General features: G+C 42.1%; 1 pseudogene; it reads right to left on the minus strand.

Annotated features, from left to right (window-relative positions):
- The window catches only part of LOC136515499 (protein NSP-INTERACTING KINASE 3-like), a 108964-nt pseudogene that overhangs the window by 81687 nt on the left and 5291 nt on the right, over positions 1 to 21986 (minus strand).

Raw genomic sequence — 21986 nt, forward strand, 5'->3', positions numbered from 1 at the left:
TGGTATCCTCCCCCCAAAGGTCCGTGCCCCAATCATAAGCTTTGCTCGTTCTTCAACGCGATCTCAAAAAAGGTCATTGATGTGTCCACGCTAGAGCAGCTGCAGTGGGACATAGCCGAAACTCTCGTTAGGCTTGAGATGCATTTCCCGCCGACTTACTTTGATATCTCATTGCATCTGCTCATTCATCTTGTTGACTAAATTAGAGCCCTTGCCCAATGTACCTGCATCAGATGTTCCCTTTCGAAAGATTAATGAAAGTTTTCAGGAGGTATGTTAGGAACAGATTTAGGCTAGAAGGGGGCATGGTTGAAGGATGGTCAACGGAGGAGGCCATTGAGTTTGGCACATATTATCTGGACATCAAAAGGGTCGGAGTTCCAAAATCTCATCACGAGGGAAGACTATGTGGCAAAGGAACGGTCGGGGAGAAATCTGTTATAGTAAACGACCTTGTTTCTTTTAGACAGGCACAATTCGCTGTTCTCCAGCAAGCCGAGGGTGTGATGCCATATATTGACGAGCATAGGCAATCGCTGCAAACTCTGTATCCGAGCAAGTCACAGGCTTGGCTAGATAAAAAAACATAAGGAGGAATTTGTCAGCTGGTTGCGACATCGCTTGCTTGGAATAAAGTTGGGTAATCAACTGGATGCCTTAGCCAAGGGACCTTCGAGTACATATCTTAAGTACCAAGGCTATGAGATCAATGGATTCACATTTTACACAAAAAAGGAAGATGGAAAGAGCACATACCAAAATTGTGGTGTTCGTTTTGATGCTCACGACGAAAACGGCAATGTGCAGGCGACATACTATGGTTTCATAGAGGAGATATGGGAGCTAGCCTACGGTCCGTTGAAGGCAGCTCTTTTTCGCTGCCAGTGGGTCCGGCTCGAGGAAATCAACACTGACAGCGAAGGGTTCACTACCGTTGATCTCACTACCGCATACAGAGATGACCCCTTCGTCCTTGCAAGAGATGTTATGCAAGTCTTCTATACAAGGGACAACAAGACAAAAGGAAGGCTAAAAGTAGTCCTAGAAGGGAAAAGGAAGATTGTCGGTGTCGATGGAGTGACGGACGAAGAAAACTATAGGGGCTATCAGGAAATGCCTCCATTCGGGGCGAACGCACCCCTACCTATCCTTCAAGAGGGTGACGAACCTGCTTACGTACGAATTGATCACAATGAGGCCCTCATTGTTGATACACCTAAAGATAGTTAGATTATTGTTAACTATATAATTATTATGCAGACATTATATCAGTAATTCACACTAAATATTTAATTTATATTTTGTGCGCATCTCTACAATTTAATTATTGACTATGTAATCAAATATTAAGATGATGTTCACAAACACTATTATTTGATAATTATAGACCATTAATTCATTATCATAGAATTAAATAATCAAGACACAAATTTTTGTGCTATTTTAGAATATAAACTAACTACATTATTTCTATAAATAAATAAATAAATAAATAAAAGCAAACTAAGTGAACTCCCTGTTCTAGCTCAGCGGTTAAGGCCGCGCACTCTGTACTCAGACCCGCGCTTGAATCCCAAGCGGGCGAAACTTTTTTATATTTTTTTACAAAAGGCTACGATGGCAGGCTCCAAACCGACATTGTTTTTTTATATTTTTTTACCTAAAGTTGGCGGCAGGCCTTTCACTGCCGGTTTTGGGTTTAAAACCGGTAGTGATATCTTCTATCACAGTCGGTTGCTCAAACCAACACAGAAGGCCCAATTCATTGTCGGTTTTTATACTAAAACCGATAGTGATGTGTAGATGCTCCTCACATGCCAACAGTGCTCCCATGACCACAACTGTTGGAACACTGCTCCCACCTATCCCAACAACTTTAGTTCAGAAATAAAAATATACCACGACTGCTAGCCCCTATAAAATGGCCCTCGGCCAGGAGCTAGCCTCTCCATGCATGTTGGTTTCAGCTAGGCCTTATCTGCCATGATATAATGTTTTCCTCTCACAGCAAACCACAGATATCATTATGCATCGTAGTCCACCAAAATGGTGCACACATGAGGTACTAGAAGAATGCTACTGAAGATAGAGCAACGCCGAAGATTGGAGATGCCACGAGGTTCACAGCGCCATCCGCTGTGGTGCGCTCTGGACTGTATGTCCAGAGAGACCTGGTGTGCTCTGGGCAGTTTCCTGCCCCAAAGCGGCATTGGTTCATCGGTGCGGTGCCGAGCTGAATCCGATGTGCTCTGGACTGTACCGAGAAAAAGGCCATGGCCTGCAGAGGCATTGATTCATTGATGCCACCTTATCGTCTCCAACCGATATAGCTCGTAGACCACCTCGGTGCTGTTGTTTGACCCTAGTTGGTGCTAGAAGATTGCTACTGAGGTGGTTAAATTATAATGTGTTGATACACATTGATGGTAACATTGACCTGTACGCAAATAGGTCTTTGTTATCGTATATGGAATTTTAGTGTAAGGTCTTTGTTATCGTATATGTGACTTATTTCTCATTTTTTGTAATTTTTTGATGTATTTCATTACTATCTAAATAAATATATCGTTGTTGTTAAAACATTCCCACTGTAGTATCTAAATAAATATATCCTTTACATATATACACCTTCACTATCGGTTCTATGTAGAAACCGACAGTGATAGTCACTTTCACTGTCGGTTGTATTTAAAAACCGGCAGTGATAGCCATACCCCCTATATAAAACAAACTGCCGGCCACATACATCAATCCCACCCACCCACGAACTCTCTCAGTCTCATTTCTCACTTTTCACTCTCACTTCTCAAGACATCTACTCTCTCTCTACTTGATTTGGTCATGGCTCCTGTATTTTTCAATGTTATTGATATGTTGTCTTCTCCAATATTCTATCTATATTCATTTGATCTATATTTATATTCATGTTTCTTTGCATTCTACATTTATATATATTCTTATTCCTTGCATTCGATCTATATTTAATTATGTTGCCACATTTTACTTGGAAGAATTTTTTGTGCATATATTTTATGTTCTTTTTTTGCATTTTATCGATCAAGTGGTATGAACAACGGACCTCCCCCACCACAAGAACCAGGTTTCCACCCTAACGATGAGCCATTCGCTCCTAATGTGGCCATTCCATGGTTCCCTGTTCCAGCTATTGTATAAAATATTTTCCAACATCTTTTGTTTTTTTATGCTAACAAATAACTGTAATTAGTTTAATATCATTGTTGCATGCATATATGTCGCAGACTATATCCCCCAATAGATTGGCTGCAAACAGCACTTAGCTGGTTCTTTATCTCGGACATCATCGAGAACACAACATCTAATGTAAGTGGTCGGCTATGGACGTGTGAACTCAGTTTTTTCATCCCTGTGAGGGGTTTGAATCATTGGAACCATATCCACGAGACCGGAATACAGAGCTCGGACATGATAAGCACCCAATTAACTGCCGTGCGCATTTGTTTTGAGGCACTTCGACGTATTTGCTATGATGTGTCTGATTTCTCGCACTTCAAGGCACTTGCTTTGAATGCTGGTGATATCCCCATCCCGCAAGCAAGCGAATGGTTTGCGAGCTACAACCATGCGGATGTGGTAAAATGGTCACTTATACCTGAGTCTTGGTTATTTGTTGTTTAATATTGTAATAACATTCTCTAATTTTTTTCTTTTCCTCCATATGCAAATTGAGCTACAGGACCTTACCTATGCTGCATGTGGCTTGTGGGCCGTTCTAGACCAAGCTACGGAGCAACTCGGATATGATTGGGACTTCTGCAATGAAAACCTCGGCCAGCTCACTATAGAAGGATGTCAATACTGCATAAGGATTACTAACAGGGGCAGTGGTCGTTCAGTAGGTTACATCTATGGCCGACCATTCTTTCGGTATTGTGAGGCACGAGAGAGTGCACTCATATGGGCATTGGACTTCATCGATACAAGCGGATACATAATCCGTGACATCAATTACCATATATGGCTATAGAGGCATGTTAGTGTGCATGGCCCAATTGATCCCGGCAATGATTCCGATAGTAATTAATGTTTATTTAGCTAGGTTTTCAAGGTCGTAGTTTAATTGGGTTCTAATTTTAATATGTATGGCTTTGTGTGTTTAATTATTGTCATGCAAGTAATTCGTGTAACATTCCGGTGTCGTATTTGTCTCAAACTTATTCTCAGGCTTGCACGTGTCACGTGTGAAGGAAACACAAAGTTTGGGATTTTCCGGAGAAGGTTTGCTACTTTCTGAGGTTTAATTGAATTTTCGCGCGACGTGACCGTTTAATTATAGGTTGAACTGAGTCTACCCACGAAAAGATCCGGAATGGTGCCAAACTTTTACACAGGCTCTAATGTGCCCTAGGGATAAGAATTTTGTAGAGGTGGATGAAAAAATCTATTGGGTCCAAGATGAAATTCACCCTCTTTTGTATCATTTGGCACAGAGAAAAATATAATAAATAAAAAAATGAACAAAAAAACCTAAGATCCTGTGTGGGGTCTTAATTTGGGTGTACATGCTTGCCAAAAAAAATTCAAGCCATGTTGAAATAGGCGGAGTATACATGCTTCATAGAGGTACATGTGCCCTTTCATCGAACCATGACTATACACATAGGTTATCAAGGTTTCTGTGGTTCATAGGCATTCCGGTGTCGTATTTGTATCAAACTTATTCTCAGGCTTGCACATGTCACGTGTGAAGGAAACACAAAGTTTGGGATTTTTCGGAGAAGGTTTGCTACTTTCTGAGGTTTAATTGAATTTTCGCGCGACGCGACCGTTTAATTATAGGTTGAACTGAGTCTACCCACGAAAAGATCCAGAATGGTGCCAAATTTTTACACAGGCTCTAATGTGCCCTAGGGATCAGAATTTTGTGGAGGTGGATGAAAAAATCTATTGGGTCCAAGATGAAATTCACCCTCTTTTGTATCATTTGGCACAGAGAAAAATAGAATTAATAAAAAAATAAACAGAAAAACCTAAGATCCTGTGTGGGGTCTTAATTTGGGTGTACATGCTTGCCAAAAAAATTCAACCCATGTCGACATAGGCGGAGTATACATGCTTCATAGAGGTACATGTGCCCTTTCTTCGAACCATGACTATACACATAGGTTATCAAGGTTTTTGTGGTTTATAGGCATTCCGGTGTCATATTGGTCTCAAACTTTTTCTTAGGCTTGCACGTGCCACGTGTGAAGGAAACACCAAGTTTGGGATTTTTCGGAGAAGGTTTGCTACTTTCTGAGGTTTAATTGAATTTTCGCGCGACGAGACCGTTTAATTATAGGTTGAACTGAGTCTATCCACGAAAAGATCCGGAATGGTGCCAAACTTTTACACAGGCTCTAATGTGCCCTAGGGATAAGAATTTTGTGGAGGTGGATGAAAAAATCTATTGGGTCCAAGATGAAATTCACCCTCTTTTGTCTCATTTGGAACACAGAAAAATAGAATTAATAAAAAAATGATTAGAAAAACCTAAGATCCTGTGTGGGATCTTAATTTGGGTGTACACGCTTGACAAAAAAAATTCAAGCCATTTCGACATAGGAATACATATGCTTCTATTTATTCAGTATATGAAAGAATTTTTTTAATATATATAAACATCACTGTCGGTTTCAAAAAACCGGCAGTGACGAGAGGAAACCGACAGTGATGAGAGGAAACCGACAGTGATGCCTGTTATCACTGTCGGTTTATTTTGAAAACCGGCAGTGATATTTAAAAAATTAAAAAAAATTGTGCCAGACCTCGGGTTTGAGCTCGGGTCTCAGGCCACAGAGTTCAGACACTTAACCGCTACGCTAGTATAGGATGTGTGCCATAGTTTATTTATTTTATCTTTTTGACCTTTAGACCGCTTAATAAATTATAAAATTAAACCAAAAAAATTGGGCCACCCTGGATTCGAACACGGGTATCGGGGGCTAAGTTGCGGGGTCTTAACCGTTGAGCCAGTAGGAGGTATTCGAAAGAAGTGGAAAAGATAAGTTACTTATGTTGTAACCACTACGGGGAAATCACTGCCGGTTTAAAGAATGGCCCGACAGTGATATGACAGATGATAGACATGCTGCAACACGGTATTATCTAGAAGGGCAACAGTCTTCGTGACAACGAGGTAAGCAAAACGAGGTCATACAAAATGCAACATCCAATATGTAAGCAAATAAAACGAGAGGTCATGCAATGCAAAGTATCAACCCAATTCGACCAGGTGATGATTATCAAACAAAGGATTATTATTCGACGACATGGTTTTTTTCAGCACCCCAGTAAATTATTACATCGCCCTAAAGGCATTGATTAATAACTAGTGCTACTCATTACTGCCGGTGCTGCCACATGCATCATCCCCCGACTGCTGACGGTGGTGCTCCTCTTTGCACTTCTTTCGCTCAGCCCTGCGCCGACGCCGCTCGGTCTCCTCCTTGTGGCGGCGCTCCTCCTCCTCACGGTGGCGCTCATCCTCCTTGGAGATCTTGACGACGCGCTTCAGGATGTAGTCGTTGGTCTCCTTCTGTGCGATGGCACGGAGGTGCCAGTCCTCCTCCTCCTTCCGAGCCGTCTCCAACGAATTGAAGACGACGACCTCCTCCACCAGAAGAGGTTCTGGTTCCTCCTCCGATGCGGTCTCCCGGTCCAGATCGTCCTCGAGGTTCACCTCGAGGTCCGATTTGGACGACGACGTCGGTGGAGTCGGGGGGCGACGTGAGGACGATGGGTTGAGCTTCGCCCATGTTGTCTTCAACTGGCGAGGCATTGTGTGTGGCGGCGGGTACGTCGAGGGCCGGGGCGAGGTGTGCATGGGAAGGGTGGTGCTTGGCTTTCTTGACGCACGGTGGTGTGGCGGCCGACTATGTGCATGGGGGGCTTATATAGGCATGTCAGTGTGGAACTAATCACGGTGCAATAACTCGCACCCCCTCGGCAACGGAGCGCGCGCACGCCTGCGTTGGGAAACGGCATTGAACCGCCATTACGCCTGCGTTGAGCGCGCCTGCGGCGTTTGGGAACCGGCGCGAGCAGCCAATGGACGTGTAAACACTGCGTCTCTTCATGGGGAACTGAAGGGCTCTCCCCTCGGAAACGGAGTGCGCCTGCGTTAGGAAACGCCATTGAACCGCCATTGTGCCTGTGTTGGGAGAGCGTGCCTGCGTTTGGGAACCGGCGTGAGCAGCCAATGGACCAGCGTTTGGTAATTAAAATAGCGGCTCTTCATGGGAACCACGCGACCAGCGTGGCCGGGGAGTTGAAGGGGCGTACGCGCAAAGCAGGGACAGATAATCACTCAAAGGAATAAATTCCTTCAAACATTTGGAAATCAGGCGATAGCTCAATGGTTTGTCCGTTGTTATGGAACTTGAAGGCTTCAGTTCGATTCAGGGATGCAACACATTTATTTTATATTTTTGACCTTTAGACCGCTTAATAAATTATAAAATAAAACAAAAAAATTGGGCTGCCTGGGCCTCAAACACGGGTCTCGGGGGCTAAGTTGAGGGGTCTTAACCACTGCGTCAGTAGTAGGAGTTCGAAAGAAAACGGAAACTTATCCTACTTAACACCTAAGTTAAACCTAACCGCTACACAACATCACTGCCAGTTTGGGGGATGACCCGGCAGTGATGTACACCATCACTGTCGGTTTGTAAGCAAAACCGCCAGTGATGAGCTATTTCCCGAAATAAATTAATAATTTATAAAATAGAACAAAAAAATTTGGGCCACCTGGGACTCGAACACGGGTCTCGGGGGCTAAGTTGAGGGGTCTTAACCGTTGCGCCAGTAGGAGGAGTTCGAAAGAAAATGAAAACGAAAACCTACATAACACCTAACTTAACACCTACCTGCTACAGAACATCACTGCCGGTTTGGGGAGTGACCCGGCAGTGATGTTCCCATCACTGTTGGTTTACAAGAAGAACCGGCAGTGATGAGCTACTACTATAAAAGTGGCGTGGGTTGAAATTATCCCAATTCATTTCAACCCCACGCCAACCCCTCCCCCCGCGCCGCCAGAGCACCACCCCGTGCCGGAGCACCGCCCCACACCGTCCACCGCCCCACGCCAGAGCACCACCCCATGCCAGAGCACCGCCCCACGCCGGAGCACCGCCCCACATCAGAGTAGCGCCCCAGGCCGGAGCACCGCCCTAAGACAGAGCACCGCGCCATTCGTGCCAAGCCGGAGCACCACGCCGTCCGAAGCACCGCATCGTCCGTCCCACCGCCGAGTCCTTCAAGAGCGCGTAGACAGCTGCTTTCCCACCCCCACAGTGAGTGTATGGCTCACTGCCCGCTACATGTCTGATGAAATGTCCCACAACTGCTTACTTGAATCAGTTTGATCATGCAGTGTGTGCCGTCATACGGTTTGATCATGCAGCTGTGAATGCTAGAACCTAGGTTTGCCACACAGTGTGTGCTATCTGTTTCTTTGTGTTTCTGGACGCATTGCTAGTAAGTAGTACATTGTTACTTAGTAGCACGTTGCTCAGTTCTATTCATCAGTATACTGATAAGAACAAAAGCGTAATTTTATTTTTGGTTACCAGGATAAACATAGCAGGGACTCGTAATACTTGACAGAAATTACTCTCTGAACGTTAATGATAGTTTGTTTTTGGAGTACTTGCATTTTCTCTGTGAAACAAACTTACGTTTTCTCTGTGAAACCACCTTCTCCATGCTATCAGCATAAAGATGCATAATTATTAACTTATGCAAGATTACAAGTAATACATAGTTATGTAGCCTTGTGCATTAAACTGGGAATATTTTCCAACAATCCTATCTTATTATGAGTTTTTGCATGTCACTTTCCTGGGATAGTATGAGATGCATATTTGCCCCTACCAACTATGTAAGTTTCAGATCAAAGTATCACTAATTTGGAAAGATGCTTACCTGCACTGATACTTGTGAAAGAACCTCGCACCGATGGTTGGGGGATTTATAGTAAGACTAAAGACTCTTAGACATCTCTAGGAGTATATCCAAAAGTATTAAACTGGCTCTCTAAATCATCATTTGGTTTTTAACGAATAAAAAATATTCTTTATATCTTTCCTACATCTAACAACTATTACTAAGGCACGAGAATAGCTATTTTCGAAACACTCCTATCTATGCAATGGTCGTGTGTTATTCGTAAATATATTAAATTGTATAAGAATAATGTTTGAATGACAACCTAATTTACTTAAATGTATAGGCAACCATGGCATGGTATGTAGTGCATGTTGGTCACATGCCTGGGATTTATCAAACCTGGGAAGATTGCTGTGCTCAAGTCAATCGCTACCCTGGTAATTTGCACAAAAAATACAACACAGAAGATGAAGCTTTGAGGGCCTACTATAGTCATCCGGCCTACCTTGCAAACCATGGGCAACTAGCCTACTATGGTCCAATGAATGCAAACCATGGCCATCTGCTGGTACTGGAGATCGAAGAGAAGCCACCCGCCAGAGATGTGAAGATTAGGAGAATTGATCCTTGGTCTTGGAAAGATGTCATGCTTTTATTTATGGCTATGGTCATCGCTTTTCTTATTTGGAAGTTGATGTAGGCTTAGTTTCATAGAAGAGTAGGTGGACTTTGTTGTATGTGGTCAATCAAACAATGAATTTGTTCTAGGTGAACATATGCTATTATTTGACTTTATTGTATGTGGACTTATTATTAGACTTTGCATTAAACATATTATATATATATATGAACATATGCATTAGTAGTTGTCCGCGGCCAAAACTAACCACGATCGTGTCACAGCCATGACTCATCGTCACCTGTTACCCCGTCGCCGAAGAACTGATCGGCAACAAGAAGCGGCTGATATCGCTGGGACAGGAGAGCCGCATGATCTGACAAACGGTGACGGTGTCAATCAGGTCGGTGAGAACGAGCAGCCATGGACCCCGTCCGGCCTGCTCGATCTGGGTCAAAATGACCAAGATGGCCTGGTAACTTTGGTATCATGTCGCTATATAGCCACACACGCTAATCAATTGAGAGGGTCATACCTTACTTGGTGTCTCTAGCAGGAGCCTCGCCGGCCGAGGAGCCAGAGGGTTCGGGTAGCAGGAAGGCTAGATCCAAGCGAGGCGTGTCAAAGATTCCTGTTCGTAGGAATGCACACTAGCACATTACTGAGTTTGATGAATTCGGGGATCCACTCTCACCGCCTATAGCTTTGACCAAATACAAGACTATCATCGGGTTACTTGTTAGGGACTTCATCCTGATTAAGTACAGGAAGTGGATTGGGAAAGATGATGACCGGTGGAGGGTTCTCGAAAGCGAGAATGATTACATATGGGATGTCAAGATCCCAGAGTATTTCACTTTCCCAGCCGAGTATGACAGGGAGTTAGTCAAGAAAAAAGCAAAAGAAATCATGGGAACATGCTTCAAGAATTTCAAGGGGACATTGTACAAGAATTTTGTCCTCCAAAATAAAGAGCCAGATTTCGATGGTGGACAGTTTAGCAAGCAGAAGGACTTTTGGCAGGCTTTCAAGGAATACAGGTTATCCGAGGAGTACTTAGAACTAAGCAGGAAGAATAAGGAGAATTCACAGAAAGCGACGAAAACTCATCATCTCGGCTCTCGTGGCTACGCCAAAAAGATACCAGAATTTGAAGCAGAACTTCAAAAGATGGATCGCCTTGCTGAGGAAGGCGTTTAGGTTGAGACCGTTGATTGGGAGCCTAGATCAGTAATATACTATATGGGGAGGAATGTACGGCACGCCGAGGATGGGAGCTTTAGCTCCTCAAATCTACCCATGAGCGAACTCATCCAGAGGATCTCCCAAGTAACTGAGGAGGTGAGGCAAGGGACTCGCACTTCTAATAGGGAGAAAGACGTGCTCACCCAAGCACTCGGAACCAAGGAGCACCCTGGTCGCACTAGAGGAACCGGTGTTGTTCCTTGGAAACTAGCATTCCCCCAAGAATCTAACACTTACCGGAGCCGCTCGAGGGGTAGAGAGGAACATGAGGCAGAGTATTTGAGGAGACTAAAAGAGATGGAAGACAGAATGGAAGCACGAATTGAGGCGACTATTGAAGCGCGAGTTGAGCAAATTTTGCTGTCCAAAGGGTCAGTAGTACCACAAAACCCTACTCCTACTACTTTTAGCCCACAATTTAGGGGTCACAGCAGCTGCGGATCGACCCCGCTCGACGAAGAAGAGGCGAATGTGCCTCATCCGGTGGACGACATCACTGAACCCGTCAATGTCAGGTTGTACATCCGTTAGGAATGGACAAAGGACAAGGTGGCGCTCGGCCATGCCTGGCCTATGGGAGATGGGACAATTAATGGCCGCCCAATTCCACTGGGGTACGCTTGTGTCACCATTGACAGAATACTTGATAAGAAGTATAACAAGATACCCATTGAGTACCCCGTAGCGGAAGATAGGCCGAAACTTGGTCATAACAAGGGCTCCCAAGTGGCCTGGCCAAGCGCTTCATTAAGCTTGACCACCAATTGTCCTCTGATGATGAGGACGACTACGAGTCTTCGCCCACCCACGATGATAACTCACCATCTCCCAACAGAGATCACTCCCCTCCTCATCTAGAGCCATCACCCCCGAGAAAATAGAGGTCTCCTTCTATTCCTCCTCGTCTGACTCCATCTTCATCAGCCCCGAGAAAAGAGACTCCTCCTCCTCCTCCTCGTCCGACTCCATCTTCATCAGCGCCGGGAAAACAGAATTCTCGTCGTCATCCTCCTCCTCCTCCACCTCAGCCCAAAACAAGATCAAGGACATTGCAGTCGCAGAAAAGGTCCTTGGATTCGGTCGCTAATGCTCTCAAAGTGGACCAACAGAAAAGAAAAAGGCCGTTCAGTGGCAGCGTTACCTCCTTGACGGAAGAAAAATTTACAGCACACATCAAGAAGGAAGATTGTATTAGTTTCTTCAATCTCTGTGCCTCACTGCCTTCGTTTATGTTGAAGTCCGAATTCAAAACGCAAACACAGAATAAATACGCTACAACAAGAGACGAAGAAATACACAATAAAGATTTAAGGAACATACATAAGTACGTCGAAGACAACCCAGGATTAACCATGGAAGAGGCCGCGACCATCTATTATGATGTACAAGGGATGGCAACACTAGCAATGAAGTATGTAAGGGGCAATTTTTTGGTTCCCGATCATGAGTTTAAAAATCTGACAACATATATGCACCATTTACATGAATATTACATGGCTCAAGTAACAGAGATGGACAGCTTTGGTTTTAAGGTTATTATCCTTTCGCCACATGTTTTCAATTATCCTGAAGAAGAGAAGTTCAATGTCGAGTGGGAGTGCTTGTTCCAGCTATACCAGAAACGCGATCTCGATGTTCAACTATTGACGCTGTGGACTATGTAAGTACCCTACATGCACGATATTACAATTAACTACTCTCTCGAGACATAAATTGTTAACTTTTGAGCACTTCCCATGATTTTATGTAGGTGTATAGCAAAATTTTGCATTCTAAAAAGAAAATGGGATTACATAGGCTTCTTGGACCCCATGCGAGTCAATGAGAGGACATGTCTAGGCCTTTATGGATGTGATGTGGAAGACCTGAAACAGAGATTGATTGTTGTTTTCGACGAATTCACGATGAAGAAGAAAACTCACATACTTCTAGCCTACAACTGCGAGTATATGTTCTCGGCTTTTAATTTTATGCTTCTTTTTTCGTTAAGATTATTCGATAATTAGGATTCTGTGATTGCAGCAACCATTTCGTCTTCATTTGTGTTAATCTTGCCAAAAATCTGCTCGAGGTGTGGGACTCGAAGAAAAAACCATTTCATCATCTGGATGCACCGGTGTCAGTGCTGAATTAGTAAGCGATCCTAATAACATATTATTTTCTAATCACACATACCCGCTTTCTAATGTTTCTCCTTTTAATGTTGCTCAGTGTCTGAAGAAGTGATATCGGTGGGAAGCCGGTCCCATTCAAGGTTGTCGAAATGGAGGGGAAGTACCTATCACAGCCGGCGGGAAACAATGAATGCGGGTTTTATGTAATGTGGGCAATGCTTCGCTACATTGGCGAGAAATCGGAAGAAGCCGATAAGTTGGTGTGTATTATCCCCATTTCATTTATGTCTATTAATAATTCAACAAAATGATTTACTGTTCCTCTTTGGATATCATCTTTTTTGAACGACAGCGCAAGAAATTTAAGCACGAAAGGCTGCTAGAGATGGAGATCGTCGCACTACAATCAGAGCTGGCAAAATTCATCTTAGCCGAGGTATTAGAAAAAGATGGAGTATTTTCCATTGCACAATCCGTGAAGTACAAGGACTAGTATGGCCCAGAGCGGCTCGCCAGATTATTGTAAGAAGTCCGAGAACATTTCTTTTTTATTTTGAGGGATCGAGATCTGGATTATATTTGAATTGTAACCATAACATTTGTAATGTTTAATATTGAGGGACATGTCGTCTACGTAGCCTATATAAAGTGAAACCCGATCCCACGAAAAAATATAAATTAAAATAAATTATAAAACAATAATATACGAATGGGCCATTACCGCCGGTTAGCAACAAACCGGCAGTGTTGTCGTAACCATCACTGCCGGTTAGAAACAAACCGACAGTGTTGGCTTGCCCAACACTGCCGGATTGCACCATGAACCGACACTGATGATTAGGACAACACTGCCGGTTTGATCCATCAACCGACAGTGTAGGCTTCCTCAACACTGTTGGCTTGAGCCAAGAACCGACACTGATATTTACTACAACACTGCCGGTTTGATCCACGAACCGACGTTGATATTTACAACAACACTGTCGGTTTGATCTACCAACCGACACTGATATTTACAACAACACTGCCTTTTCGATCCATGAACCGACAGTGTAGGCTTGCTCAACACTGCTGGCTTGAGCCAAGAACCGACACTCTTGAAGCAACCGTCACTGTCGGTTGGAACTATAAACCGGTAGTGTTGTTCAACTAGACACTGCCGGGTGGAGCCAGCAACCGACACTGTTTCCTGTAGATCAGTGTCGGTTTTTAAGGAGCGGCAGTAATGTCAACCCCACATCACTGCCAGTATGCCACTGTCGGTTCGAAATTCGGCAGTGAAGTGGGTTTTTGAACCGGTGGTGATGTCCAGATCTGAGGTAGTGAAAACTTCAGGGAGCAATAGATTATGGTTACATTAGTATAGACATGGCCTGCACTCGAATGCTATTAGAAAGAAAAAATGACAGAAAAATAAATGTGGCGATGGCTGCTGGTTACCGCTCCAGACCAAGGTCCGGGATGAATTTACAAAAAACTATGTTTGAGAAAAGTGCATTGCAAGCTATATGCATTATTGTGGTAAACTATAATTATGTGTTCTGGAGTTGCATATTGTCTAAAGTCAAGTTAAACGATGACACTGTTCAGAAACGCATATGTTTATGTAACACTCTAAAATTTCCATCTATTGAAATAGAGCTAAAATGATTTAATTTTGTATTTTTATACTCATGAAAACATAGGAAAATAAAAAATTTCATTAAGTTAAAATTTTTCATATGGTAGCAACATGTTTGTGCATATATGCAGCTGCATGTTTATTTTGTGATGATTGGGTTTGATCAAAACTTCAAAAGGATTTAAATTTGGAATGAATTTGGATTTGAAAATTGGGTTTGAGAAATTAAAAAGGAATTTCTTTTACTTCCCCTCTCCATCTCGGTTTCTGGCCCACGACCTGCTCTAGCCTGGCCTCTCTCCTTCCCCTCACTCCCCGTCGGCCCAGTTTCCCTTTCGCAGCAGCTGGCCCAAGTGCTCCCTTCCGCTCCCGCGGCCCATCTGGCAGCCCAGCGCCGCGTCGCCGCTCTCTTCCTCTCCTTCGGCCCAGCGCGTCGGCCCAACCCCACGCAGGCCGTGTCCCTGCCTCCTCTCCCCCTTTGTCCGTCTGACAGCCCGACCCCACGCTCTCTCTCGCTGACGACGTGACCCCACCTGTCGGACGTCTCCTTCCTCTAGCTCGAGTCCGAGCCGACCACGCCAACGCCCTGGAATCCATGCTCGCCCTGTCTTCGCGTCGTGCCGTGCACCCTACGCCACCTCGCCTCATAAAAGCCGAGCCCCGTGTCCGCCGCCGCCACTGTTTGGGTCCGCCGTTCCATAACTTCCCCGCTGCTCCGAGCTGTTTGCCGAGCCTCGCGTCAAGGTAAGAAGCCGTAGGTGCCGCGTATGCCCTCTCTCTTGCTTCCTATTGTAGGTGTGCGCTCGCTGAACCTACGCCGGACTTCTCGAGCCGCTCGAGCAAGTCCTGAGCTGCCCTGGTGCCCTCGTGTCCCTCTCCGACCCCACGGACGAGTTCGACATCTTCTTCTCTACCTCCCTGTGCTTTTCCCGTCGAGTTTGGAGTTCGGAAGCTCGCTCCCGGTGGGATTCCAGCGAGGTGCTCGCCGCTGTCAATGGAGCACCGCCGCGCAGCCCTCTGTTCTAGCCGACATCTCTCCCTCCCCCTCTTATCTAATCTGAGCCATCCATCTTGGATCCAACAGCTCAGATTAGCCCGTACCCCTTCGCCTGTCGTTTTTACAAAAAGGCCCTTATAATTATTTGGATCTCAACCCGCCGTCCCTGGTTTCTTTCAAAAGGACCCCTACCCCTTCTCCTATTAGTCCCCGCAGTCCTCGGCCGGATTTAAAAATCAGATTTTATTTATTTTAATTCGAAAATTAAGTTTCATCTACTTACAAAATTGCCACTACCCATAACTTTTTCGTTTTAACTCCGTTTTTATCCGTTCAACTTGCGTTAGGTCCGTGATTCCATAATCTACATGTTCATACTACTGTTAGATATGTTTTCAACTTTTAAAATTCGAGGTTGGATTTAATCTATTATTTTATTAAAGAAAATCTTGTTTAATTCATGTCTTCTATGTTTTAGCTCTGATTTGATGCGTTCAAGTTGCGTTAGATTCATTACGACGAGATCTACGCGTTAGTAACAATGTTTATCATGTCACTATTTTCTGGAATTTCATGGTTTAAATCCTAACTTGAATAATGATTATGCAATTGGATTTTTATAATTAAAAGTAACTTAGAGTTTTTCACATCTGTCTTTTGTAAAAAAATAAGATTAATCTTATGTTGGTTTTTTAATACAAATATAATTTGTCTTAAAACAATTTAGATATTCTTATATATGTTTTATAATTAAAATAAATGAAGTCTATAGTTTTCTTTTCCACGTATAAAGCAAATCTATCCGTAGATGTATCTTTTTCACCGTAGCTCCGATTAGCGTGCTTTTTCACGTCTGTTCGTAGCAAGACGTAGATTCGTTTTATAAACTTTTCATCTTGATTTTTATGGTTGGTGTACTGTTCTAATTTAAATCTATTGTTTGCTTCGTGTATGATTGCATGGATGCTTGTGTGGTGCTTTATGATCATGTCCAATCGGTGAGTTATACACGGTGAATCCAAAAGCAATTCATTGAAGGTTTGGACTAGAAAAAGGATCTGAGTTTAAGGCAAGTATAGCATGGGATCAGCCTTGTTGTCCTATTCATTTTAATAACTTAATCATATGCTTGTGTCTACCTTGGCAACCGTAGTAATTTTCCTAACTATTTGATATCCTGGATTCCTTGATTCCTATGGGTTATTGCATTGGGTAGTATGATGCTAGTGCTCAACTAAAGCCATGATCTTTTAACTTGACTAATGGTATATGCAATAAACACTAAAAGATGCTTTTTAGCAATATGGAACAAGGGGACTAGAGCATTGGGCTATTTTATGGTGCTCTAGATTACTCTCCCTAAGGACTTATCTGTAAGTGATCATCCGGGACTTATTGTACAGCTGTGAGGGATACATGGCTCTGCCTTTAGCTCAGTATGAGACCTTTTCTAGCTTATTAGTGGTTACCTTTATTGGCGTAAGAATAGCTTGACGAATCGGGTATAGTGCGGCCTCTGTCACCTTGTGTATAGGCTACGCGTCATTGTGCCAACGAGAAGGGGGCTCTACATCTGTTTGCCGAGTGAATCTAATGGCCCTAACTTGTTAGACGAACCTTTGAAAGGCTTCATAGTGAACCCTACCGATCTTTCTTGGAAGTCGGTCAAGAGATTATCTACCTCGAGCGAAACGGTAAATCACGACTCACAGTGAAAGTGTACAACCTCTGCAGAGTGTAAAACTGGTATATCAGTCGTGCTCACGGTCACAAGCGGCCTTGGAACCCTTACGGAATAGATGATGAACATGGATGATACTGATGATGAAAATGCTCCCTAATGATTACCGTTTATGCTATTCATTATTCATGTTTATCTGATCATGTGTTTATATGGGCTTGTGATAAACTGTTGCTACTCCTATGCTAAAATTGTGACCATTAAAAGCTAATCGTAGTTAAACTAGTGTCAGCCTTTTGAGCCTCATGAATCCCATGTTATATTTGTTGAGAACGACATGTACTTATGCTTGCTTTACTTTTTAAATCTTTGGAAAATCCCGGATGGGTACCAGATTGCTAGAGTTTGAAGGAATTAGGCTTCGATCAACCAGTCAGTTGTCCCTATGGAATTGGAGTCTTCTCCCGAAGATCAGAATTGTCTTTCCGTTGTTTTCTATCTAAGGTTATATTCTTTATAGTAGGTACGTTATATATTGAGCATTGTCTATTGATATTACCCTTATTTGTAGCTATATGTGAGAATTGACTTCCTGGACTCACATATGGTGTGTATCTGATTTTGTTCTTAAAACCGGGTGCTACAGTTTAGTTATAGTATATCTTAATGAGCTTAAGTTTTACAAAGACCATATTTTCCCTCCAAGGAGTTTATGATTATCTTCTATTCTGTACATATAAATGTAAATTCAGATTACATAAAGCTTAGATATGTATGTCTTTACATCTTCTTTATTAGTGCAAAGTTGCAAATTTATGTAAGACATACTCAGTTGGTTATTTTGTTATATGACTTTGGTGCTATAATTTGTCAGAGGAAGTACGCACAACCAAATAGCTTGAGTATTAAGAGGCAATCAGGTATGTAGAACAAAACACAAAATACAGATACTTGAATTTTTATTCATTCCATTCCAAATTATAGTTCACTTTGACTTTGTCAATGTTAAACTTCTCTAACAAGGACTAATTTTTTGAAAAAATATATTAACATCTACAAGTTAAAATAAATATATGCTCAATAAAACCTATTTCATGGAGAATTTAATAAAGCTAATTTGATGTGTTCTAGATATTGATACATTTTTTTCTATAAACTTGATCAAAGATAGGAAAGTTTCACTTAGGACAAAACCAAAAAGAACTATAATTTGTAATGGAGGGAGTAACTTAAAAATCCTATAAGGATTCTCACGCCTTTTCTTCTTAATGCAACAAAATGCAGCTATCCTGTGTTTCCAAGAAAAAAAAATTAAAATGCCTATTGATTTTCCTTCCAATTAAATTCTTCAACATCATCTAATTTGTATGCTCTTTAACCATTTATCTTCAAATGCCTTTAACATGGGTGCCCAAATACTATCTATGCCTATAAACATACTGAACTTTTTTATGCATGTGACCTAAAGGAAAACAACTCTTTCTTTAAAAATTACTCCAGTAAATAAACTAAATTTGAACCTAGACATATATAAGAAACAGTATTTACCAATTCAAGAATTCCTCCCTTCTCATATTAATTCTCATGAAGCTCCAGCGTCACTCGACCAGTGACTAATTCCATCAAAAAGAGTCCAAAGCAAAAGACATCAGTCTTCTCCGAAGCGTGGCAGAACTTAAAACACTCTGGTGGTATGCGCCCAAGTGTTCCACGCACTGATGTGACAACATGGGACATCCAATGATCTACAAGTTTTGCCAATCCAAAATCCGCAACAACTGCTTCAAGATATTCATCCAAGAGAACATTGGAGGCCTTGATATCACGATGGATTATCTTAGGATCACATTGTTCATGCAAATAGAGCAGTCCCTGTGATGCACCAAGGGCTATCCTCTTTCTCCTTGGCCAGTCTAAGGTTGGTTCCCCATTAACACATTCTGACAAAGTAAAGGAGAAAACTCAGCTGGATTTGCTTTAAAAAGGGAAAGACCTCAGAATATAATGCCATCAATGCTTTGGACTAAACAATTTAAAGGAGAGCCTACATGATGTTATGTTCAACTTGTTGTTTTAGCAATTGTTAACCATGTATCAGATTGACTGAGCCCATATCACAAAAATGGATGCAATGGAAGCTTTAAGAATAAACAAATAGGATGGTTGAAACTGCTTGAACTGCAGAGGGTGTGTCATCATTGGATGGAAAAACTAGAATCATGCCTATATGAAGAAGTTGTACATGATTAAGAAGCTGAAAATATGCATGTCTCCGTCAGAAAGTCCAATGAAAAGTGATCGGAGCATATTGATTACCACTAATATGATACTTTTTATATGGAAATTGTTTCACAAATTCACCATCTGTAACATACATATTTAATTAATGTTGTTTCTAAGAAAAATATATATTGGTCAGAGTTCTTCCTGAGACCATGTCTATATCCTAAATTACAAAGTAAAAGTGGATTAGTGAAACCTTGACATGATTATTGGAAAAAATTGATGTTTCTTTATTTTTACCCTCATGAGATTCTCAATATGAAGGTGCAACTGTGCATGCATGGGATAGAAGAGCATGAAGTACACAATAATAACCTTTTAATTTAGAAGCGACAGTTCCATTTGGCAAGTAGGGATACACAAGAAGCATTTCATTATTCGCAATGCAATACCCAGTAAGGTGAAGGAGATTACGATGGACAGCCAAGCTTATCACTTCAATTTCTGTGTGGAATTGATCATCCCTAACAACTGAATCACGATCCTTCAGTCTTTTAACAGCAACAGTTGTACCATCCAAATCACCCTTGTATACTATTCCATATCCTCCCTCTCCCAAAATATTTGTTTGGCTGAAGTTATTGGCAGCTTTTCTGATCTCCTTAAACTTGTACTGCTTCAGATGGCCAAGACAACCTTCTGGGTCATGCTGCACTGAAACTATGAACATGTATAAATTGTCAGGTATAAGAGTGCATGATGGAGAAAATTGGGTACTAATTACATATACAGGGTAAATAATATATGTTCTGAAAAAAATAATAAATATGGGCGCAATGCCAAAGTTAAATCGAAAACCATAACCATGGATGTTTCTAAAAAACAAAACCGGCCATGAACTGCAGTGTTAGTTGTCTAGAAAAAAACATGAACATCACATCATTATAGGAAAGAATTCATATCACAAAATGAAATGAACAATGTAGACAAAATTCTAATAGCGAGAGGATATGAAAACACAATGTATTTCACAATGAGTAAAAAGAATCCTTAAATTCCAAGAGTCTAAACATTTTGGTAAATGTGGACAGCAGGTATATATATACGATCCTTGATTCCTAAAAAATTAATAGGATCATCCAGGAAAATCATCATGGATACTTTGTGCAAATATATTCAAAACATGAATATATTGCCATTGAATCTAACATAATATGTTCCGGCTGCTAGATCTTGTATACGACAATATCGATTCCTCCGCTTTTATAATACATTCACCTTCCTGCCACCCCAGCCCACAGCACTGCCACCCTAAAAAAAATCTTGATCAGACGTCCCCTTGACTCCAGTCTTAAAGAAGGGGCCCACTAACCCGGAACATGCAAGAACCTCATGCGTGCATGCTTCTTTGGCGGTTGCGGACCCGTCTGCGCAGTTTCAACAGGGAGGTGGGCACACTACCATGCAGCACCAGGGATCGAACCGTGGTGGGGAGCTCTACACCTCGGGTGCTCAACCACTGCGCCATCAGCGCGTCTGCGCACTGACCTGACATATTATGTTCAAAGCCTTGGTGCTCCTTTGTTGTGCTCACTGCCTCGCTGCCATCTTCTCCCTAGCCTCCTCCGTGTCCTTCAAGCCCCTATGGCCAACCAATACTAGAACCAAGGCCCCTCCAATCCCACCTCCTATTAAACATATATAACTCGATATTCTAAATCGCCGGTAGCCACTCCTTTTAAATGAACCTCACTTGCCCATGATTGGAGAAACCACCACCACTGCACAGCTAGATTCCTCACATACGGCTACACTAAATTTACCGAACTTAGGTAGGGAACATGTATACATACAAATACGGAACAGAAATAAAATCAACTGAAGTCTTGTCTTTTAAAAAAAATATTGGTAAAACATCATAAAATAACATTGAAGTTCTTGTGTTATAAAAGTTAGGTGATATAGTATCTTCCTTAAAAGGATCATATACAACAATATTTTGTCTAAATAGATATAGTTCATACTTCATAGCCAAATTGACAAGTTGTTAATATGTTTCATGAATTCCGATCTTGAGACTAGGTCTCTGTACGACCACAAAGACCCATATCAGCCCTCATCTTGGCCCAAAGTTTGCTAATGTCGACTTGTAGGTAAGGAGCCTAGTCTCGGTGCACGCATATATAGGCAAGCAAGGTCCTAGCCCAAGAAGCTCACTCAAAATTTAGTGATACATAGGTTTTTTCTCTCAAACACATTCTCTTAAATCAGATCACATAAGAGTTACATTATCTACTTTCCCTTTTTTGCTTTTGGCAATCCCATGTTAAGCTAACTCAAGTACAACTCATTGAAGTAAAGAATCCAAATTTTTCTGTTTGGAACTGCATTGCAAAGAAAGTACTACATTTTTAAGTTTGAGACTCAAAGAAATTCGTAAAAGCTAATCTAAAATATTGCAATGAATTAAAACAAGTCTAGGGATAGACATACTGCAAAAGAGTCTAGTTCGCACCACACAGTTTCACCCATAATAGGCATGTTTCATATGAGTCTACCACTCACCTTTGTTGATT

This window comes from Miscanthus floridulus, chromosome 17 (genome assembly GCF_019320115.1).
Source record: "Miscanthus floridulus cultivar M001 chromosome 17, ASM1932011v1, whole genome shotgun sequence".
Lineage (NCBI taxonomy): Eukaryota > Viridiplantae > Streptophyta > Magnoliopsida > Poales > Poaceae > Miscanthus > Miscanthus floridulus.